The 25,037-nt window shown below is 45.2% G+C and overlaps 1 protein-coding gene across 3 annotated transcripts in view; it reads right to left on the bottom strand.

Moving 5' to 3' along the window:
• LOC136004234 (SET-binding protein-like) overlaps positions 1-25,037 on the bottom strand; it is a 109,128-nt gene that overhangs the window by 56,158 nt on the left and 27,933 nt on the right. Inside the window, exon 2 of one of the 3 annotated variants that reach the window (XR_010608300.1) lies at positions 12,233-17,092. The exons of 1 other annotated variant lie outside the window; for it this stretch is intronic. The gene's annotated coding sequence lies outside the window, so the exon portion shown is untranslated. Of the gene's footprint in view, positions 1-12,232; positions 17,093-25,037 lie in introns of those variants that run through there. One more of the 3 variants, XR_010608302.1, reaches the window with a different exon arrangement.

Here is a 25,037-nt window from a genome sequence, read left to right on the forward strand (position 1 = left end):
AGAAAATATTGGAGCCAGTCGCATTAAAGGCCCAGTGACGAGACCCCACTGGAAAGTAATCAGTACTCCAGGGGACACCAAGATAACCCTGAAAAGATAACGTAATGATAGAGACTTTATTTAATTATTTTGCCGCATTATCTTTTGGTATAAAGTGTGTATTGCTGTTTATATTTGCTATAATTATTTCTCCTCTTTTCTATTATATATGGAAGCGTACAAAGTGTGTTGAAGGAAATTGCTAAATTTATGCAACCACACAATAGTGAATATAGAAGATATGCTGATGTAAATAATGTATGTACTCTAGATATACGAATTAGGTGTAATAATTTGAATTGCAATTGTTATCCATTTGCTTGTTTTAGGTGTAAGGTATGTCAGGATAAATGGTGGACACACTGTGAATGTAGATGCCCTCCAATAGGAGTTTGCACACAGTGTTGGAAAATCCAAAAGAACTCTCACTGAGTGGAAATTAAAGAATTAGAGTCTAAAACAAGAAATTATTTGGGAATCCCATGAGTGGTGGGAGATTTTTGCCAAAGGAATAAACCCTCAATATTATTGTTACCACTCCAATGAACCAGTCCCCTTTATAGCCGAAATTTTGATTATGAAGTGTAGAAGGGAAGTACTAACTGTATCTTGCTTTGCCCCATTAGTTAAGGCTGCAAAGTGGGAAGCCTATGTAAACAGGCAGAAAGCCCGAAACAGCTATTCTCCTGAAGAATTCCCTTGCTGCCGAGAAGATGGTACACCCCGTGGCTCGAAGCAACCGAGTCGACGGGCGAGGCAGAGGAGGAATAAACTGTGGAGAAAAGAACCAGAACAATGGGATGCAAAAACAGCAATGGCCAAACTTCCCCAGGACTGGTAAAAATATACTTAAATTGGCAAAATTGACAGACACCCTTTTTTCCTGGTATACCGTTAGTTTTGTTATTGATAATAACCCAAGCAAATGGAAACCCGCATGAACCATTAAAGTGGGAATTAATATCCTGGGAAACATCCAAAGTGATAACTACTTTCACTGGGGCGGGACAACCTGAATTCCCTGTACAACCTTTATGTAGAACTCCGGAAAAGGTTAAATCAACGTAAGAAAGATCGTGAGGCGGGCAGGTCATGGTATGAAAACTGGTTTAATATTTCACCTTGGCTAACCACTTTGTTGTCTGCTTTAGCAGGACCACTTATTATATTGATTTTGGGACTTATATTTGGGCCTTGTATATTACGCTATATTTTACACTTTATTAGAGAACGGTTTGACATAGCTAAACTGCTTATTTTAACTACGGGATCTGGGGTAAAATATAAGAGTGTATCTATTGATGAGGATGAAGATTGTTGTGAATGTGTCATACCACGTAAAATCTATACCTGTGATTGTAAGGAATTACCTTGTGAGTGTTATGATAAATGTTGGGAGTGTGGAAAAAGGTTGGCTTACAATTCTGAAAATGAAAGCAGCATCTAATAAACAATAATAGGATAAAAGAAAAAGGGGGGATTGTAAGAAACTATGAATTAGGATATTGTTTATTAAGATTTATGTTAAGCCCAATGTAAAGGTTAGGCAATAAAAAGTATGAAATCGCTTACATAGACTAACAGTTGCCAACCGCAATCGCCTATCGCTTATGCAAACATAGCAGATGTTGCCTAAAGATAGCTGTAAGATGTTCCAGGAAATGGCAGAGATAAGACGAACAAAGGACATAGGAGTAGAGGGGTCAACAATGGGACAAAAGAGGAAGACTTCTCACTTCGGCAGAAAACGACCCCCTAACAACAGCTGAAGCATGCGCAGAGTACCTCCACTACTTCATAAACACGGAAGTAAAGATGTATAAAAAGGGACTGTTTGAACTGCTCAGGACGGCAGTTGGCGGAGCGCAGACTCCCCTGTCGTCCAGCGCTGTCTTTGCTCATATTCTACTTGCTATAATTAATAAAATTTTAATTGGATTATGATCCGTTGTGGTCTCAATTTATAACAATAAGGAAAAGCAGACCCCTGATTCTACTGATAAGGGGTGAAGCAGATGGTTTATGGCTGGGACACCGACCAAACCCCAAGGCCATGCGTGAAGACTAAAAGGTGAAAAGTTTAAGAAGAGGAAGACTCATTTACTTCATCTTGAGACTCCTGCCCATGACCAGATGGGGCACTGCGCAGGCGCAAAGGACCTTCTAGCTCATTATAATATGAAGTGGGTATAGATACTAAATATGTATAGGCGTATCGAGTAATCTAATGCATATGTATACCTTAAGAGAATAAATGTAGAGGGAAAAACGACCCTGGGTGTGCATACTTTGGAGGAACTATCCCCCATGCGCTTCAGCGCTGAATAAAGCATACCTACTTTACAACTTTAACAAGTTGTGGAGTCAATCTGCATATCACTCTCAAGATAACAATTATTTCACTACTGTATTACTTCTATTTATTTATCTTCCATAGTTACTGTTCTGTGTTAAATGCATACTTACCTAGCTAAAGGTATAATCTAACTTCTACTCAAGGGATTTCATGAGCTGCATCACTTCTCCTTACATATAATCTGAAACAAGTGATTTCCCCCATTTTTGACTTGTCATCCCCAATGTGATTTTCCTAACATGAAGGGCACACTGCAATTTCTGCTAGTGTCAAGGGAACGGGTCTAGTTACACCACCTTCCAGGAGGTTCAGGTCAGAAATTGCCCTGGGTTCAGGAGTAGCAGTCAGTTTTCTCCTTCTTAGTAGCTGGTGCAGTGTGGCATATCAAAGACAGACTCCAGCTCTGGTGAAATCTGAAGACCTTTATTTCACCTCTCCCATCCCTTTTATAGTCTACTAAGTGCTAAGCAGTAACTTTCCACTCTTTTTACTGCCTTATCATCCCGATTTAGCAAAACTACTTAGGGTTACAAATATTCACACTGTTTGGTCTGTCTTTGAGATGCACATCCTACTTTATCTTGCAAACCGCCTGCTTTGTTTTGCTAACCGATCTTTACCCTTCATTGTTCTCTTTCTGTTTTCTTCACAGTTCCCAAGGCTTAAGCCAGACCAGGGCCACAATTTCTGGATCCATTTCGTTAACTATTTCTATTCCTCACCCACATCTCCCCCTTTTTGTTTTACTAAAAGACAGTTTTTATAGATTTATTATCTACATTTGCCAAAGTTTCTATATTCTCCATTAACTATTGTAGCAAACAAGGCACACAGATTAGAATACCTTAAAATATTAACAAAATGATTAAGATAAAGTTAAGCCATCCTGTAATGCTCAAGCCAGAAAACACTTTTTTCAACCAGTTCAGTCCCTCATCTTCCTGAAGGTATGCTGTCTTTGTTTAGTCCGGAATGCTTTTTATGGATGATCAGATAAATTGTACATTTTATTAACCCTGTATCATAGAATCATAGAAACATAGAATCATAGAATGGTTAGGGTTGGAAAGGACCTCAAGATCATGTAGTTCCAACCCCCCTGCCATGACAGGGATACCTCTCACTAAACCATCCAACACAAGGCTTCATCCAACCTGGCCTTGAACACTGCCAGGGATGGAGCACTTACAACCTCCCTGGGCAACCCATTCCAGTGTCTCACCACCCTAACAGGAAAGAATTTCCTCCTTATATCCAATCTAAACTTTCCCTGTTTAAGTTTTAACCCGTTACCCCTTGTCCTGTCACTACAGTCCCTGACAAAGAGTCCCTCCCCAGCATCCCTATAGGCCCCCTTCAGGTACTGGAAGGCTGCTATGAGGTCTCCACGCAGCCTTCTCTTCTCCAGGCTGAAAAGCCCCAACTTCCTCAGCCTGTCTTCATACAGTAGTGCTCCAGTCCCCTGATCATCCTCGTGGCCCTCCTCTGGACTTGTTCCAGCAGTTCCATGTCCTTTTTATGTTGAGGACACCAGAACTGCACACAATACTCCAGGGGAGGTCTCACAAGAGCAGAGTAGAGGGGCAGGATCACCTCCTTCGACCTGCTGGTCACACTCCTTTTGATGCAGCCCAGGATACGGTTGGCTTTCTGGGCTGTGAGCGCACATTGCCGGCTCATGTTCATTTTCTCATCGACCAGCACCCCCAAGTCCTTCTCTGCAGGGCCGCCCTGAATCTCTTCTTTGCCCAGCCTGTAGCCGTGCCTGGGATTGCTCCAACCCACGTGTAGGACCCTGCACTTGTCGTGGTTGAACTTCATAAGGTTGGCATCAGCCCACCTCACAAGCATCTCAAGGTCCCTCTGGATGGCATTCCTTCCCTCCAGCATATCAACCGGACCACACAGCTTGGTGTCATCGGCAAACTTGCTGAGGGCACACTCAATCCCACTGTCCATGTCAGCGACGAAGATGTTAAACAAGACCGGTCCCAATACCGATCCCTGAGGGACACCACTCGTTACCGGTCTCCAGCCAGACATCGAGCCACTGACCACAACTCTTTGTGTGCGGCCGTCCAGCCAGTTCTTTATCCACCGAGTGGTCCATCCATCAAATTGATATCTCTCCAATTTAGAAAGAAGGATGTCGTGTGGAACAGTGTCAAACGCTTTGCACAAGTCCAGGTAGATGACGTCAACTGCTTTACCCTTATCCATCAATTCTGTAGCCCCATCATAGAAGGCCACCAAATTGGTCAGGCAGGATTTCCCCCTAGTGAAACCATGCTGGCTGTCACCAAGCACCTTGTTGTTCTTCATGTGCCTTATCATGTTGTCCAGGAGAATGTGCTCCAAGATTTTGCCGGGCACAGAGGTGAGACTGACTGGTCTGTAATTCCCCGGGTCTTCTATTTTCCCCTTCTTGAAAATGGGGGTTATATTTCCCTTTATCCAGTCGTCGGGAACTTCACCTGACTGCCATGATTTTTCAGATACGATGGCCAGTGGCTTAGCAACTTCATTCGCCAGCTCCTTCAGGACCCGCGGATGGATTCCATCAGGTCCCATGGACTTGTGTGCGTTCAGATTTTGAAGATGGTCACGAACCAGATCCTCTCCTACAGTGGGCCCAAAGTCTTCATTCTCACAGCCCCTGCATCTACTTTCTAAGAACTGGGTGGTGCAGTCAGAGCCTTTGGCAGTGAAGACTGAGGCGAAGAAGTCATTCAGAACCTCAGCCTTCTCCAAATCCTGCATAGCCAGTTCTCCCGAAAGCTTCCTCAGGGGGCCTATTTTGTCCCTAGTCTGTTTTTTGTTTGCTACGTACCTGTAGAATCCCTTCCTATTATCCTTAACATCCCTGGCTATGTTTAATTCTAACTGGGCCTTAGCCTTCCTAACCTGGTCCCTAGCTTCCCGGACAACATCCCTGTACTCTACCCAGGCCGCCCGTCCTTGCTTCCATTTTTTATAAGCCTCTTTTTTCCTTTGAATTTTCCTCAGTAGCTCCTTATCCATCCAAGGAGGTCTCCTGGTCCTCCTGCTGCACTTCCTTCTAGTTGGGATGCAGCACTCCTGAGCTTGCAGCAGGTGATCCTTGAATATAAACCAACAGTCTTGGGCCCCCCTGCCCTCCAGGGCTATATCCCATGGAACCTTACTAAGCAGGCTCCTGAAGAGGCCAAAGTCTGCTCTTTTGAAGTCCAGGGCAGTGAGCTTGCTACACGCTCTTCTCACTCTCCTGGGGATCTCAAATTCAACCGTCTCATGATCGCTGCATCCAAGGCTTCCCTGTAGTACCACATTCTCAACAAGCCCTTCCCTGTTGGTGAGCACAAGGTCAAGCATGGCACCTCTCCTTGTCGGCTCCTCTATTACTTGCAGAAGGAAGTTGTCTTCCACACAATCGAGGAACCTCCTGGATTGCTTGTGCCGTGCAGTGCCATCGTTCCAACAGATGTCAGGGTGAACATCTTCACACCCATGGTCTTGAGCTAACAATAAAAATCAACAGCCGTTCTATTCTGTAGTGAGGCGTGCCTCACAGAATCAATGTCTAAGAGCAACCCTGTTGTCCAGTAGTACCATTTCAAGGCTTAAATGTTCCCAGTCTATTACTAGCGGCTGGAAAGTTCAGTTGCTATACGCTCCTGTAGGGATATGCTCTCTGTTGACTGGTTCTCCAAAAAGAGAAGGGTGAGACAAGGCGGCACAAAAGCACAATGTAGTCAGTTCTAAGTAACGTTAAGTTTGATGGCTTTGTAATGGAAAATAACTGCGGTGCTTGAAGGTAGTTGACATAGTTTCAGGTCCTTAGGACCTTTGTACAAAAAGTGTATGAAAAGCAGAATAGAAAAACAAGACTTGGGGATGGGGAGTATCTTGGACTAGCAGATGTCCAGGATGGGAGCAGTTAAACTAACTGATAAGTAGAAGGACAGGATGATTGCTATGCGTTGTAATGTTAGTTAAGCTGGTGCTTCAAAGACTGCCAGAAGTTATGAAGATTGTTGGGAGAAGTAAACAACCCTTAAAGATATGAGGTATACAGGAATGTTTTGTGTCAGCAACTTAGGAGTTCTTGTCGCCATTGCACTTTATGTGGAATCAGAACCCCTTGTGACCATTGTACCTTGTGTGGGATGTATAGGAATGAGGTTGTGAGTGCTCCATCCCTGGCGGTGTTCAAGGCCAGGTTGGATGAAGCCTTGTGTGGGATGGTTTAGTGTGAGGTGTCCCTGCCCATGGCAGGGGGGTTGGAACTAGATGATCTTGAGGTCCTTTCCAACCCTAACTATTCTATGATATGATTCTATGATTATGAGAAATGTTCCTGTCAATAAAATGATGAGAGAGAAGAAGAAACCAAAGAATAATCCCTCTTACTCAACTGCTTTGTTTTTCAAAGGGTGCTTTGTTTAACTGCTTGAATGCTTTAAGGGGGGTTACATAACTAAGAGATACATACATCCTGTTACAGGATAAGTAACCAGATAAGGAATGGAATTTATGGGGCTAAGATGGTGGTTTAATTGCATGTGAAAGACATCTCCCCCTTAATATATTACCAAGAAAGACCCCAGCAACAAGAAAAGAATAATGGAAAGGGGCCCCGTTGGCATCCAGGTACAGAAGAAGGGATTGGCTGAGACCCCGGACTAAGAAGTATAAGAGACTAGACCCCAAAGACCCCGGTGTGTGGCTCTGGTGGAGCGGAGACTCCCCAGTGCACCCAGCACTGCTTGCTTATTGCCTCTCGATATTAATCAATTGTAATAAAATAATTGAATCAGATCATGGCTAAGACAAAATTTTTATAACAAAGACCACCATCACATTTTTGTATGCATGTGGGAAACTTTCTGGAAAATGATGTATTTCATGTGTAGCCTCATATATAAGGATGGCCTGTATAACAATATGGGAACACACATTAGGAGGAGCTATCCCCCGTGTTTCCCAGCACTGCAATAAAGAATACCTGCTTGTCCACTTGAAACTCTGTTGGTGAGTTTCTTCCTGGAGTTTTCTCTGAATCACTAGTTAACTTTGCACAGTTCCCACGGGTTAACTTCAAACCAGCAATGAATCGGCATCAATCTTCATTGGCAGCTGTCGCTTGTATAAACGGACAGGTACATCATGCAGGGATCCATTGGGGTCCTTGTTCTGTAGAGAGACAAACATAACCTCTTCCCCAAGTTATTAATGTAAAAGGACCTTCCCATTTATGATTTTCCAAAGACTTTACCATTACCATAACGGGTTCTTTCCCTGGTATCAGGTCTGAGCCTATACGGGTTAGTGCAGAAAAATGCCTAATCAGTGGGGGGACATTTGTGTCTGTGTGTAAATCAGAACTGGATAACGTTAGAAAATTTAAGACAAACATTGCTTTATTGATTCGTGCATTTGGGGTCTCCCCTATCATTCCCCCCTTTTAATTTTACTAAAAGTTGGGGGGGGGGTGTTGTTTGGGCTTTTTTGTTTGTTTTTTAACAATTTGGTGTGCCCGCTCTACCACTACTTGACCCGTGTAATTAACATAACCACCCACTACTCCAGGCAGCATTATTTCAGTAAGATTAGTCTGATTTGAAGTCACCTGAACCTTTATAACATGTGGCGTACCAGTGAATCCTACACACCATGTAACAGGTCAGGATAATGGGGGTTTTAACAAATATGCCCAGTATACTTGTCAATTACCCATGGTCACACATAATAGAACAGATATTACAAAGATTTCTGTCATTGCCGTTTCTTTGCGTTGTTGAGTTCTGGGGCTTTAAATGTTTCGCTGGCAGTCAGTAAGGTGCTGTTGATAGCTTTTGATTAAGAGAAAACTCCAGGAACAAACTCGCCAACAGAGTTTCAAGTTGACAAGCAGATATTCTTTATTGCAGCGCTGAGAGACACGGGGGACAGCTCCTCCTAATGTGTGTCCCCATATTGCTATACAGGCCATCCTTATATATGAGGCTACACATGAATTGCATCATTTTCCAGAAAGTTTCCCACATGCATACAAAAATGTGATGGTGGTATTTAAGGGTCGTTTACTTCTCCCAACAATCTTCATAACTTCTGGCAGTCTTTGAAGCACCAGCTTAATTAACATTACAACACATAGCAATCATCCTATCCTTCTACTTATCAGTTAGTTTAACTGCTCCAACCCTGGACATCTTCTAGTCCCGGATACTCCCCATCCCCAGGTCTTGTTTTTCTATTCTGCTTTTCATACACTTTTTGTACTAAGGTCCTAAGGAACTGAAACTATGTCAACTACCTTCAATTACCGCAGTTATTGTCCTGGGTTTAGCAATAGCAGTCATTTTTCTCCTTCTTAGTAGCTGGTGAAGCCCTGTGTTTTGAATTTTGCCCTGGGAACATTGCTGATAACACAAATGTTTTAGTCTGACCAAGGACTTTCTGAGCCTCATGCTCTGCCAGGGAGGAGGGGAAGCAGGGAGGAAGCAGAGACAGGACACCTCACCCAAACTAGCCAAAGAGGTATTCCATACCACAGCACATCATGCCCAGGATGTAACGGAGAGTTACCTGGAAGGGCTAGTGCACTGCACGGTTGGACTAGGTATCGGTCGGTGATTGGTCGGGGGGGGTGGGGCAAGTTATCGGTAGGCTGGTGCTGAGGTGTTGTATTCTCTTCCCTTGTTATTCCCTTTATCATTATTATTATTGGTGGTAGCAGTAGTGATTTGTGTTATACCTTAGTTACTAAACTGTTCTTATCTCAACCCGTGGGAGTTACATTCTCTCGATTCTCCTCCCCATCCCTCCGGGAGTAGGGGTGGGGGGTGAGAGAGCGACTGCGTGATTTATGGATGACTTTGTTTAAACCACGACAGTTGCAAAGCCATCAAACTTAATGTTGCTTAGAACTCATTACATTGTGCTTTTGTGCCTCCTTGTCTCACTGTACACAGCCATATCCTTGACCCCATGTCAGCAGTGGCACTGGTCTTTTCCACTTGTTATCATGTAAGTCTTTATATAGAACCAGTGGCTTGGGCAAGGAATCGTTCTTCATGTGGAGAAAATGCTTGCATTCCCTTTTTTTTTGTTTTATATATCTTTTAGATGACCCTACTTGAGCAGGGGATTTGGACTAGATCATATCTGCAGCATACGTTAACCACAGGCTGCTGGGTCTGCCCTTTTTCTGCTGGATGGCTCTCTGATAACAGGGGAGGCCATCCCTCACATCAAGGTCTGGCATGGCATGTGTCCTCACAGCTCCACACCTGCTGGGTTGCATCCAACAGCGGAGCTAAATGTTCTTCTTGGTGGCAAACAGAGGCCAACCCAGTCTTGCCCTTGACTGTGGTAGGAGGCATTTGGCCAACCTCAGTCCTTGCACCTTGTTGTCAATGCAGAGTTTCACCTGCTTCATCCAGTAACAAGTTGCTACTATGGCAAAGCACATATGGATTTACATTAGCAGAGTAACTATTACAGGGTGCAGCAGTATGTTGAAGATGCTGATGGCAGCGAGGGACTAGACAAAGAAATTTATTACTAGTGGAGTTCTCCCACCCTCTTAATTTATTCCATTACCTGCTTTATAACACTACCGTCATATTAGAATCTCTCTAGCTTTTGCCTTAGCATTTTCTAGCAGCTGCTGCAAATTTGCATGATCTAACATCTCTTTTGCAAGTGACAAATCCATACAATACAAGGCGTAGTTTCTTATTAGCAACTGGCTAGTAAATACAGGTGGTTTATACACAAAATCAGAGCCTCTAATAATTTACAAGCACACTTATTCAAGTTGTTACTTTTCAGTTGCCCCCAAGTGATGTTTTGCAATCATTCATTTTTCTCTTCCTCTATCTCATTTTGCTTGGGGTATTCACGATCAGCTCCTGTAGCTGAGGCATTGAGTTCCTCCACTTGTCTGTCCAGCTCAAGGCAAGGCTTGACAAACTTTGCAGGCAGCCGCCATGGACCTGTAGGTAGGAGGACACAAATATATCCCCTCCCCCAGGTTATCAGTTCTTGAGAAGTAGACAGGTTAAAGTGTTTCCTTAAAGCAGAAGCATTCTGATGTGAAAGGAATGTGAAGCAGCTGCAGAAGTAAACTGCACAGTGTTAACAGTCAAGGAGTTTGCTGTGTCATTACCCATTATTTTTTCTTCTTTCTCTGCCACCCTGATGCTGCTTGGGTGATGGCTGATAAAGCTTGTGGTTGCACTACCCCTCTGGCTTTTTCAGTTATCAGTTCAGTGCTGTGTTTTCAACCTTAGTCTGGTAACAGTGCTGATAACACAGGTTTTTAGTTCTTGCTAAGTAATGTTTACTCTGATCAAGGACTTTCTCAGTCTCATGCTCTAGCAGGGAGGAGGGTGTGAGTGACTGATCTGAAACCAGACTCCACTGTCCATTGTCTCAAAGATTGGTCTGAGAAGCTGAGATGGAAATCCACTTATCTTTTGTCTCAGAGATGGGTGGGGGGAGTTAAGACTCCAATATCCATTGCCTGGGAGAAGGGTGTGAGGAGCTGAACTGAGACTCCACCATCCATTCCCTGAGGGATGAGCGAGATAGAGCTAAGACTCTTCCATCCATTACCTTGAGGACTGGTGTGAGGTATTATCCCAAGAATTGCTGCAGACAAAAAGTAGTGTCTTAGCTGTGTCAAAGACCTGGCTGTCAAATAGCAGTGTATTTGCTGTGTCAAAGAGCTGGCTGCAAGACCAGGGAAACTGGTCCACCTGGAATGTGTAATACATGACATGAAAAGTAGAGGTACTCCCCCCAACTCTTTACAAAAGGTTTACCAAGAGACACATCACCAAGAGGCACATCGTCAGGGAGCCATTGCCATGAGGATGACTCCAGAAGGGAAGCTCCGTGAGGATACTCTCTGCCGATGACTACTAAGGACGCTGAGGGACACCCTCCACGAGACATTGCCATGAGGGCAACTCCACGAGACAGACTCCACAGGGTACCTTCAAGGGGACTCCAGAAGGATGCCTCCACAAGGACACCCACCTCTGACAGATTCCTGGGGGACACTGCTCTGATACTGGCTACAAACCCTGAAGGACTCCCACCACTACCAACAACGACAACGGATCCCCTGGATGGTGGTGACTATCTCACTCTCTCTCTGCACCCTGAATCCTTGCTTCATTTTCTGCCTTTTTTCCAATCTGTCTTATCACTATACCCTTTATTACAATAATTTCCCTTTTTTATAAAAACTGTATTTTGTAATTTGTAATAAACTAACTGTCCGATTACAGCACTTGACCTCGTTTGTGTCTTAATTTCACTCTTGGGATCACAAACTGAAGCAGGGTGCTGCACTGGGGTTTTCTCCAATCAGACCCTGACAGAGGGGAAGCCGGGAGGAATCAGAGACAGGACACCAGACTCAAACAAGCCAAAGGGGTATTCCATACCACATCATGCCCAGTATATAAACTGGTGGGAGTTACCCAGAAGGCCCAGATCGCTGCTCACGTCGGGCTGGGTATAGGTTGGTGGGTGGTGAGCAATTGTATTCTCTCCCCTTGTCATTTCCCTTATCATTATCATTATCATTATTATTATTATTAGTGGTGATAGTAGTAGCTTTCTATTGTACCTTAGTTACTGGACTGTTCTTATCTCAACCCGTGGGAGTTATATTCTGTCAATTCTCCTCCCCATCCCTCCAGAAGCTGGGGGAGGAAGAAGGGGGGGAGTGAGTGAGAAGCTGTGTGGTTCTGATACTGGCTGGGCTTAAACCACGACACTAATGTACAATCTACAATAACAGATTGATTTACAGAACAGAACTTCATAACTCACAAAGAATTATAAAGCAAGTATGTTTATTGCGGCGCCATGTGCGAGGGGGATCGCTCCACCTAACTTGCACACTGAGAGCTCAACAAGCTAGATATTTATTACACACAAAAATACATATTCATCAGATTTCACAAGTATAGGAGGAGATTATTACAATTAGTTCCAAGAATTCATTAATACCATTCCCCTCCCTTCTACGCCTGCGCACTGCCATCTGGTGGTCTCAGGCCGGGGTCTTCTGGATGAAGTAAGAGGTCTTCCTCGCTATGCACTTTTCACGCTTGGCACAGTTTCCCCAGCAGGCAACTGCAAGTCTTATAGAGACTAGTTGAAACAGGTTCTTGTCAGACATTCATCTTCTTGAGGGAAAAGGGTCCCTGATTTCAAACAATGTGTTTTGGTTACTTATTCTATTCTGAGTTATAGTTTAACCACAAGACTAGCAAGAACAAGAACATAGCTGTTCCCTATACTAAGACAATCAAGACATAGTTTCAAAAAACTCCTCTTTTCTTAGTCCGCTACTATTCCTCACATCAAACCCATCTGGGCTGCTGCACTGTGGCAAGATATCGCTCCCCAGGTGCAGAACCTGGTGGTGAAGGTATGCCATGTAGATGCATATGTAACCAAGAGTCGGGCCACTGAGGAACACCAGAAAAACAACAGGTGGATCAAGCTGCTAAGATTGAAGTGGCTCAGATGAACTTAGCTTGGCAACATAAGGGTGAATTATTTCTTGCCTGGTAGGCCCATGACACCTCAGGCCATCAAGGCAGAGCTGCAACATATAGATGGGCCCGTGACCAAGGGGTGGACTTAACAATGGACACTATTGCCCAGGTTATTCATGAGTGTGAAACATGTGCTGCAATTAAACAAGCCAAACAGTTAAAGCCTCTTTGGTATGGAGGACGAAGGCTGAAGTATAAATATGGGGAGGCCTGGCAGACTGATTCCGTCGCACTCCCACCAACACACCAAGGCAAGCGCCATGTGCTTACTATGGTGGAAGCAACCACCGGATGGCTGGAAACATAAGCTGTGCCTCACAGCACTGCCCGGAACTCTATCCTGGGCCTTGAGAAACAATTATAGTGGCAACACAACATCCCAGAGAGAATTGATTCAGACAATGGGACTCATTTCCAGAACAATCGTACAGACACTTGGGCCAAAAAGCATGGCATTGAGTGGGTATATCACACCCCCTACCATGCACCAGCATCTGTGAAAATAGAACTGTACAATGGGCTGTTAAAAACTACACTGAGAGCAATGGCTGGTGGGACTTTCAAACATTGGGATACACATTTACCAAAAGCCACCTGGTTGGTCAACCTGAGGGGATCTGCCAACAGGGTTGGCCCAGCCCAATCAGAACTTTTACATACTGTAGAGGGGGATAAGGTTCCTGTGGTGCATGCAAAGAACCTCATGCATATGTATAACTTTAGAGAATAAATGTAGAGGGAAACGATGGTAAGGTGCGCATGCCTTTGGAGGAGCTATCCCCCATGTGCCTCAGCATACCTACTTTACAACTTTAATGAGTTGTATCAATTTGGTGAGCCAGCCAGGAGACCTCTGTTCAGCTGCAGGATTGGCTGAGGGGCGGACATACTAGGAGCCCCAGGCCGCTTGCCTGGAGGAGCTCTGCTTCTTGTCCGCTCACTGCGGGAACAGACAACAACCTGTGCCGGCTGTGGATAAAGGGTATGCTTGGAATTTAGGTTTGTAATTTAAGGGGCCTATAAGTTGTACGCTTGGCCTGGAGCTGCTGATGAGGCGTGCAGAGACGTCTGGCACACAGCGTAGTTCCCCTTGGCAGGTAGAGCTTGCAAGCAGGTTGGAGACTCGTCGACCGATAGAGCGGCTACTAGTGATCCTGAAGGTGGATCGGGTGAGTCCAGGTTTTCGATGCATCCCAGGTTTTGGGAGCCAGGATGGACCTGCTACTGACTGCGTTGGAAGCAGGAGAAAGGTAAGCAGGACCACCATGTGAGTGTGTCTGTGGGGTCCCATGTGCAAGTGTTTTGTGTGAATGAGACGTGGCATAGCTACGAAGCGAGTGTGGAGTCCTGATCCACGGTTCAGTGTTCTCCGTGAGGAGAGTGGCCGGAGACGGACGAAGTGTATTTGTTTTATCAAAGGAGCATAGCATCGGATGCCTTTGATGCAAGCCATGCTATCTTGACTGCTAAACAGACTCGAGGAATTCTTTGTTTTGTGTGCGGCTGCATTACCACAATCAGTCCTTGGCACAACTCCTGGATATTGTGGCAGTGCAAGATTTGTAAAAGTGAGACTGCCCTGGGGGGGGAGTGCCATGGAGTGGCTCCAGTGACTGAACTGGAACTAAACTGACAGGGACTAGAGGAATCTTCCCTAGCAGACCCGCTGGTTATAATGAAGATAGGGGAAACAGGAGAAGAAGTGGAATTTTTAGTTGATACAGGTGCGACATATTCAGTGTTGAATGAAGCCCTATTACCTGTAGGAGATGATTACATTATGGTAAAAAGGGCAACTGGCCAAAGTGAGAAAGCATACTTTTATAAACCATTAAAATATCAATTGAGAAAACAATGGAGCATTCGGAATATTTGTATATGCCTAACTCCCCAAAAGCTCTTTTGGGGAGAGATTTGTTAGAACACTTGGGAGCGACCATTACTTTCAAAGGAGGCGAGATCACTTTAAAAGTAAACGACCAACAGTATATAAAGATATTAAGCTTAGTTTTGGTTACTAACCACATCGAGGAAGAAGTCAGGGAAGATATACCAGATCAGGTATTCCCAGGGGTATGGGCTACAAACATACCTGGAAGGGCCAAAAATGCACCCCCAATACAGATTAAGCTCAAGGAGGGAAAACAGCCAGTCAGGATTAAACAATACCCCCTGAAGAAGGAAGATAGGGAAGGAATTTGCCCAATAATTGAAAATTTCCTACAATTAGGACTGTTAAAGGAGTGCCAGTCTGATTTTATCACCCCTATTTTACCTGTTCATAAACCTGACGGGTCATACCAAGTGGCACAGGACTTAAGAGCTGTTAACAAAGTAACTGAGGACCTTTACCCGGTGGTAGCAAATCCTTATTAACATGCTTGAAACTGGAGTTAACTTGGTTTACTATTTTAGATCTGAAAGATGTCTTCTTTTGCCTCCCTCTCCATGAAGCCAGCCAGAAAATCTTTGCATTTGAATGGGAAAGCCCTAAGAGTGGGCACAAAACCTAGCTCATGTGGACGGTGCTGCCTCAGGGATTTAAGAACAGTCCCACCCTGTTTGGAGAACAACTTTCAAAAAACTTAGAGTCCTGGGAAGCCCCACCAGAGGAAGGGAAGTTATTGCAATACGTAGATGACATCTTAATAGCCACCCAGACAGAAGAGGCCTGTGTGGCCTCGACGAGACCTCCAGTGGACAAAGGAGACCACACGGGCCTTCGACCAGCTGAAGAATGCTCTCATGTCAGCTCAGCTCTAGGACTTCCAAATGTGAGTAAACCATTCTTTCTATTCTCCCATGAGAAACAGGGGATTGCCTTGGGAATACTGGCACAGAACTTGGGTCCATACCAATGAGCAGTTGCTTACCTATTCAAGCAGTTAGATGCAGTGGCCAAAGAGTGGCCCGGATGCCTTAGAGCCATCGCAGCAGTCGTGCTGAATATCCAAGAAGCACGCAAATTTACCTTGGGCCAGAAAATGACAGTGCTAGTGTCTCATACAGTGTCTACAGTGCTAGAAGTGAAAGGCGGACACCAGCTTTCCCCTCAGAGGTTCCTGAAATATCAAGCCATCATGGTGGAACAAGATGATATAGATATAATGGTAACTAACATTATCAACCCAGCCTCTTTCCTCAATGAGAATAAAGGAGAACCTATACACCACGATTGCCTGGAAACCATTGAGGCCACATACTCCATTCCTTAGAAATAGCAAAAGGAAAGAATATAAACATCTATACAGACTCAAGATATGCATTTGGGGTTGTGCATGCACATGGAGACATTTGGAAAGAAAGAACTATTGAACTTGCAAGGGAAAAACATCAAACATGCACAAGAAATAGTGCAACTGTTGGAAGCGGTCCAACTGCCTGAGAAGGTAGCAATTATACACATCAAGGCACACCAGAAGGTGAGCTCAGAATTGGAGGAGGGAAATGAACTGGTGGATAGAGAGGCAAAAGAAATGGCAAAAAATGAGGTAATAGCTGAAGGGGCCTTAATTCTTGATGGGAAAATTTCCCTGGAAGGTAAGCCAAATTATAATAAAGAAGATCAGAAATTAATTATAGACCAAGATGGAACCTTCAATGAGGAAGGGTGGGCTAACATGGCACAAGGGAAAATAATTCTCCCCTCCTCTTTGTTATGGTCCCTAGTAAGGAGTGAACATCAAAAAAGGCACTGAGTGGTGGATGCCTTACACAAATATTTAATAAGCAAAATTATGGCTAGAAACTTGCATGCTACTATCCAGCAAGTAACTCAGCAATGCGATCTCTGCCTCCAAACGAATTCCAAAAAAACAACCCGAGGCCAAAGATAGGCCAAATTGGGAGGGGTAATGGGCCAGAACAACAGTGGCAGATTGACTTTACAAAATGTCCAAGAAAAGGGGGGGATAGATATTTGTTGGTATTAACGGATACCTTTTCAGGTTGACCAGAAGCCTTTCCAACTAGAACTGTAAAAGCTCAAGAAGAAACACAATCGATGCTAAGGACATATGCCTCGATACAGAACAAGGCATCTGTCATTTTGAAGTCCATCCAGACAATATTCAAAAAACTGTACTCGTATGTATTGGTCAGGGCTGTATTTGCTTCAGAACTGCTTGTGTTTCTGTGAAGATAGATGATAATGATGAAATTATAACTGTTGGAAATTATTCCAACCTTTGCATTTGTAACTTTATCAAAATTATCAGGTATAACTTTACATACTTAGCACCAGTTGTATCCCATCAACTAATAGAATCCAATTATACAATATACCATGAATTGTCACCCACACCCATAGGAATGAATCTTACCCTAGTAAGACATTTAATAATACACCCTGATCTAATTAACATTCTAAAAGAAGTACAGGAAAATGAAAAAAAAAAAAACTTTAATTACCATTCATCACAATATGAAAGAAATAAATAGGGTCTTACAAAGAGTAAGACAAGATACAAGTCATCACTGGTGGGATGTACTTCTTGGGTGGTCACCCACTGCGACTGACATTCTAAATACATTACTTCACGCTATCATTGTTCTTTTAATATTAGTTGGTATAAGTTTTATATTCTCTATTGCGCTATTCGTTTGGAATTGGAGAATGTTGCAACGAGTAGCAGCTCTAACTTCTTTGTCAAAGGCACATGATAAAACACTAAGAAATACCTTTCATAGGAGCTCGCTAAGAAAAGAATGTATGTATTAGTAAAAGAATTTACTAACTTTATAGAAAAGGGGGGACTGATGCAGAGGGTTAACCGATGTACAGGGAGCTTAGGGTTAAACCACTTGCTTAACAATGTTACTGCTCATTCATGCTTATCATACTCATCGTGTGTGCTAAAACAAGATATAAGGACATGGCTATTGTTAAGAGATAAGGACTGTAACTTGGTTCCTGTCCTTTGGACATCCAGACCGGACTCTGCGGTTTGGACAATGACCAAGCCTCCAGGGAGCATGCATAACGACTAGGGGTGAAAAGTTCAGGCTCAAGGAAGACTCGTTTACTTCATCTTGAGACCCTCGCCCATGACCACCAGGAGGCACAAAGGACCTTTTAGCTTATTATAATACAAAGCAAGGATAGGACATGAATATGTATAAGTGTGTTGTGCAACCTCATGCATATGTATAACTTTAGAGAATAAATGTAGAGGGGATGCTAAGATGCCTTTGCAGGAGCTATCCCCCATGCGCTTCAGCGCTGAATAAAGCATACCTACTTTACAACTTTAACGAGTTGTGGAGCCTATCCGTGTATCAGTATTGTCACAATTTTGGCAATATTCGGAACTGCCGCGGTTAGGGGTGCAGTATTGGCATTTAACTGCCAATAATTTACTGTAAAATGTCACTGTCTGGTTGGTTTATTTACTGGTCAGACTGGTGAATTATAAGGCGAGTCCTTTTAATGATGCCTCTCTCCCCCAGCTCTGTTACCACCTTGTCACCCCCTGTAAGTGCTGCTGCAGGCAACAGGTGTTGCCAATCATTGGCGACATCAGATGGAGGTAAGGGTATGGATGTTTCTAGCAGACTCAACCTCATTGTGCCTGATCCTTTTTCATGTCCTGGAAAACTCCACATAGTTCCACCTGGGAGCTTCCATGTTCATCCACACAATATGTCAAATCCTAGAAGGTTAACTGTGGCATATCACAACACGGACTCAAGTGACAAGCATGCCATGTTCAATCTCATTGGCCCTGTAAAAATCCCCAGGTAAATAGTCCAATCACAATACTGATCAGGTGTTGTTCACATGCCAGTTTCACTTTCTTGGTTCAGATCTTCTTATGACCCCCACATCCTCTTGCCTCCAACTGAGATCCTTTGTTACAACAACATCCTGGCTTATCCCCCCAAGGCTTGCTTGTTTCCCTTTCCTGTCTTTCAACATTCCAAATTATTACCCCAAGGCTTGTTCAGTATCATAGAATCATAGAATCATAGAATCATAGAATAGTTAGGGTTGGAAAGGACCTCAAGATCATCTAGTTCCAACTCCCCTGCCATAGGCAGGGACACCTCACACTAAACCATCCCACACAAGGCTTCATCCAACCTGGCCTTGAACACTGCCAGGGATGGAGCACTCACAACCCCCCTGGGCAACCCATTCCAGTGCCTCACCACCCTAACATTAAAGAATTACCTCCTTATATCCAATCTAAACTTCCCCTGTTTAAGTTTTAACCCGTTACCCCTTGTCTTGTCACTACAGTCCCTGACGAAGAGACCCTCCCCAGCATCTCTATAGGCCCCCTTCAGGTACTGGAAGGCTCCTATGAGGTCTCCACCCAGCCTTCTCTTCTCCAGGCTGAAAAGCCCCAACTTCCTCAGCCTGTCTTCATATGGGAGGTGCTCCAGTCCCCTGATCATCCTCGTGGCCCTCCTCTGGACTTGTTCCAACAGTTCCATGTCCTTTTCATGTTGAGGACACCAGAACTGCACACAATACTCCAGGTGAGGTCTCACAAGAGCAGAGTAGAGGGGCAGGATCACCTCATTCGACCTGCTGGTCATGCTTCTTTTGATGCAGCCTAGGATACGGTTGGCTTTCTGGGCTGCGAGCGCACACTGCCGGCTCATGTTCATTTTCTCATTGACCAGCACCCCCAAGTCCTTCTCTGCAGGGCCACTCTGAATCACTTCATTCCCCAGTCTGTAGCTGTGCCTGGGATTGCTCTGACCCACGTGTAGGACCTTGCACTTGTCATGGTTGAACTTCATAAGGTTGGCATCAGCCCACCTTACAAGCGTGTCATGGTCCCTCTGGATGGTATCCCTTCCCTCCAGCGTATCAACCGGACCACACAGCTTGGTGTCATCGGCAAACTTGCTGAGGGCACACTCAATCTCATTGTCCATGTCAGCGACGAAGATGTTAAACAAGACCGGTCCCAACACCGATCCCTGAGGGACACCACTTGTTACCGGTCTCCAGCCGGACATCAAGCCATTGACCACAACTCTTTGTGTGCAGCCATCCAGCCAGTTCTTTATCCACCGAGTGGTCCATCCATCAAATTGATATCTGTCCAATTTAGAGAGAAGGATGTGGTGTGGGACAGTGTCAAACGCTTTGCACAAGTCCAGGTAGATGACATCAACTGCTTTACCCTTGTCCATCAGTTCTGTAGTCCCATCATAGAAGGCCACCAAATTGGTCAGGCAGGATTTCCCCTTAGTGAAGCCATGCTGGCTGTCACCAAGCACCTTGTTGTTATTCATGTGCCTTAGCATGCCTTCCAGGAGAATGTGCTCCAAGATTTTACCAGGCACAGAGGTGAGACTGACTGGTCTGTACTTCCCTGGGTCTTCCATTTTCCCCTTCTTGAAAATGGGGGTTATATTTCCCTTTATCCAGTTGTTGGGGACATCACCTGACTGCCATGATTTTTCAAATATGATGGCTAGTGGCTTAGCAACTTCATTCGCCAGCTCCTTCAGGACCCACAGATCAAGGCCTCGGAGCTTGTTCCCAGAGTGTTTCTCATGCAAATCCTATCGCCTTAACTCCCCACATCTCCCCCTTCTTTTTTTTGTATATCCACTACCAAAACCTGCTTAATGGCTCGATAAATAAGAGACTGTATGAGTTTCATTAAACAAGAAATACAAATTAACAAGCTAATGAAAACTAACAAAACAAAAGCTTCTAATACAACCAATTTTTTCACCCATGCTCCCAGCCCAGCAAATAAACCTGAAAAAGGTTTCCAGTCATCCTCAACCTGAAGTTTTCCTGTAAGTTCTTTGAGGGTTTGTATACTTTTGTGAACCTATTCAGCATGGTCTGAAAGATTCATGCAACATAGGCCTTCAAAGTCCTCACACCCATGACCATGGGCAAGGAGAAGAAAATCTATGGCAGCCTGATTTTGTAAGGTTGCATGTCTTACAGAATCAACATCAAGGAGGAGACTGGAAAGAGCATTAGATGTAGCATTTGTTTGCTTTGCAAGCTAACATCCCAATTTGTGTAACCCCATCGTTACAATTGTGAATAAAAGCAAGAGCAGATCTTTTTATCCTGTGGAGTGATTAGGAAAAAACTCCAGGAACAAACTCACCAACAAAGTTTAAGTTGACAAACAGGTATTCTTTATTGTGGCACCGGGAGACATGGGGGATAACTCCACCTAGCGTGTGTCCTGTATTGCTACACACGGACACTCCCTTGTCGTGGGGAAAGAGCTTGCGTGCCCTTGTGTGGTTGAGAGCTATGCTGGTGGTGGCATATGCCTCTGGTAGGGTCTCCCATGCCAGACAGGTCTCAACTGAAGGGTCAGACAAAGTGTGTCCATGGGCAGGATGGGCTCACTAGCCTTTGGCAACCACCCTAGGAAAAGGACAACTCTAACTTCAAACCCGGGCAGATGGAGCTCGTCTAGCCTTGTAAGGCCATCCATCTAAGGAAAGGATACTCTAACCAAACCTATGACCTGAGGACTTTGCTGTCATCGTCCTAGCTAGCTAGGCCCTGGCAGATAAACCTCAGGTGCAAAGGGTGGGGCCAGTTCCGCGCACACTGTGCCTCACCTAAAAAATCCACTACGCAGGCCCGAAGGGATTACTCACACTTGCAAAGCCCTGTAGAGACAGGCAAGGGACAAAATGGCAGGTGATAAGGTGCACTGGAAGCCGCAGACTCAACCCTGCATGCAGGTGGTTCAAGACATTAGTTGCTCAAGATTGACCCGGGAGATGACAGTCTTGTTTGGCAACATCCAGAATGACCAAGCAGCCTTATTTCAAGGAGAGCACTGCTTACTCCATATGGAGAGAGGCCTAGAAAAGGTGACCTAACCAAAGCTCATCTCCCCCTCCATCTGGCCGGCTAGCCATGGCCAACGGGCGTCTTCTGTTGCGGTCGATCAAAGACAAAGAGACAAAGGCATACACCTGCCTCCAAAGGTGCGTCCAGATTGACACTCACATGTTGGACCAACAGAACTATGCTTGATACAGCGGACAGTGGGCATCCTGAGCACCATTCTGCACTAATTACCCATGAACTGTCACGACTCAACATCGACATTGCTGCTCTCAGTGAAGTTCGCTTTCATGAGGAAGGTAGCCTTAAAGAACACGGTGCCGGCTATACACTCTACTGGTGAGGCAAATCCAAAACTGAAAGTCATCTTTCTGGAGTTGGCTTCATGGTTAAAAAATCCATTGTCTCTAAACTTGAAAGTTTGCTGATAGGTCATTCCAATCATATTAGAACCATAGAATACTTAGGGCTGGAAAGGACCTTAAGATCATCCAGTTTCAACCCCCCTGCCATGGGCAGGGACACCTCACACTAAACCATCTCACCATCTCATCATCGTCCAACCAGGCCTTGAACACTGCCAGGGATGCAGCATTCACAACCTCCCTGAACAACCTATTCCAGTGCCTCACCACCCTAACAGGAAAGAATTTCCTCCTTATATCCAATCTAAACTTCCCCTGTTTAAGTTTTAACCTGTTACCCCTTGTCCTGTCACTACAGTCCCTGATGAAGGGACCCTCCCCAGCATCCCTATAGGCCCCCTTCAGATACTGGAAGGCTGCTATGAGGTCTCCACCCAGCCTTCTCTTCTCCAGGCTGAACAGCCCCAACTTCCTCAGCCTATCTTCATACAGGAGGTGCTCCAGTCCTCTGATCATCCTCGTGGCCCTCCTCTGGACTTGTTCCAAGAGTTCCATGTCCTTTTTATGTTGAGGACACCAGAAATGCACACAATACTCCAGGGGAGGTCCCACAAGAGCAGAGCAGAAGGGCAGGATCACCTCCTTCAACCTGCTGGTTATGCTCCTTTTGATGTAGCCCAGGATATGGTTGGCTTTCTGGGCTACGAGCGCACACTGCCTGCTCATGTTAATTTTCTCATTAACTAACACCCCCAAGTCCTTCTCCACAGGGCTGCTCTGAATCTCTTCTCTGCCCAGCCTGTAGCTGTGCCTGGGATTGCTCCGACCCAGGTGTAGGACCTTGCACTTGGCATGGTTGAACTTCATAAGGTTGGCATCAGCCCACCTCACAAGCGTGTCAAGGTCCCTCTGGATAGCATCCCTTCCCTCCAGAGAATCAACCAAACCACACAGCTTGGTGTCATCGGCAAACTTGCTGAGGGCGCACTCAATCCTACTGTCCATGTCAGCGACGAAGATGTTGAACAAGATCGGTCCCAACGATTAGTATGCCTTCCAGGACAATCTGCTCCAAGATTTTGCCTGGCACAGAGGGGAGACTGACTGTTCTTTAGTTCCCTGGGTCATCCATTTTCCCCTTCTTGAAAATGGGGGTTATATTTCCCTTTTTCCAGTCATCGGGAACTTCACCTGACTGCCATGATTTGTCAAATATGACAGACAGTGGCTTAGCAATTTCATCCACCAGATCCCTCAGGACCCGAGGATGGTTTCCTCAGGTCCCATGGACTTCTGCACGTTCAGGTTCTTAAGATGATCTCAAACCAGTTCCTCTCCTACAGTGGGCACAAGGTCTTCATTCTCACAGTCCCTGCATCTGCCTTCCAGGACTTGGGTGATGTGTTCAGAGCATTTGCCAGTGAAGACCGAGGCAAAGAAGTCATTCAGAACATCAACCTTCTCCAAATCCTGTGTAGCCAGTTCTCCCGATAACTTATAGAGGGGGCCTACGTTGTCCCTAGTCTGTTTTTTTTTCACTACGTACCTGTAGAATCCCTTCCTGTTATCCTTAACATCCCCAGCAAAGGTTAATTCTAACTGGGCCTTAGCTTTCCTAACCTGGTCATTAGCTTCCCAGACAACAACCCTGTATTCTTCCCAGGCCGCCTGTCCTTGCTTCCACCTTTTATAAGCCTCTTTTTTCCCTTGAAGTTTCCTCAGCAGCTCCTTATCCATCGAAGGAGGTCTCCTGGCCCTCCTGCTGCACTTCCTTCTAGTTGGGATGCACACTCCTGAGCTTGTAGCAGGTGATCCTTGATTATCAACCAAGAGTCTTGGGCCCCCCTGCCCTCTAGTGCTATATCCCATGGAACATTTCTCAGCAGGTTCCTGAAGAGGCCAAAGTCTGCCCTCTTGAAGTCCAGGGCAGTGAGCTTGCTACACACTCTTCTCACTGTCCTGAGGATCTCAAATTCGACCATCTCATGATCGCTACAACCAAGGCTGCCCTGGAGCACCACAATTCCAGCCAGCCCTTCCCTGTTGGTGAGCACAAGGTCAAGCATGGCACCTCTCCTTGTCGGCTCCTCTATTACTTGCAGAAGGAAGTTGTCATCCACACAATCGAGGAACCTCCTCGACTGCCTGTGTCAGGCCACACCATCTCTCCAACAGATATCAGGGTGGTTGAAGTCCACCATGAGAACAAGGGCCTGAGAGTTCCAAGGCCCCTTCCATTCCAACACTCCAGTCATAGGAGCCATCCTACCATGTTTCTGTGATGCCTATTATATCATACCCCCGTAGATGTGCACATATCTCTAATTCCTCTTGTTTGTTCCCCATGCTACGGGCGTTTGCATAGAGGCATCTGAGACGAGCTCCAATTGAAGCCGGCTCGTTGGCTGGAGCAGCTGGAATATATCTACATTGTTCCGAGCATTTATTATAGGTGCTGGCAACTGACTGGGTGTGTTGGGATGGAATGATGCCCCCCACCCCCATCCCATCTAGTTTAAAGCTTCCTTGACCAGTCTGGCAAGCCTCCTACCAAAACTGTTCTTCCCCTTCTTTACCAGAGCAGCTCCACCAGCCCCCAGTAGATCTGGCCTACTAACTTCAGTCCTATGTTCAAGACACCCAAACCCCTGACTATGACACCACCCTTTCAACCATTTATTAACCTGGCCAATCCTCCTAGCTTTTTCTTGGTCCTCCCCTGTGTCCTGGAGAATTGACGAAAAGACTATCTGAGCACCGGAGCCCCTAACCACCTCTCCCAGGGCTCTGTAGTCTTTCTTTATGGTTCCCAGTCTACTGCTACCTATATCCCTAGCACCCACATGGATCACCAGGAGCGGGTAATAGTCCGTGGAACTTACTAGAGCAGGCAGCCTCTCTGTAACATCCCTGAT

Source organism: Lathamus discolor, chromosome W (assembly GCF_037157495.1).
Source record: "Lathamus discolor isolate bLatDis1 chromosome W, bLatDis1.hap1, whole genome shotgun sequence".
NCBI lineage: Eukaryota > Metazoa > Chordata > Aves > Psittaciformes > Psittacidae > Lathamus > Lathamus discolor.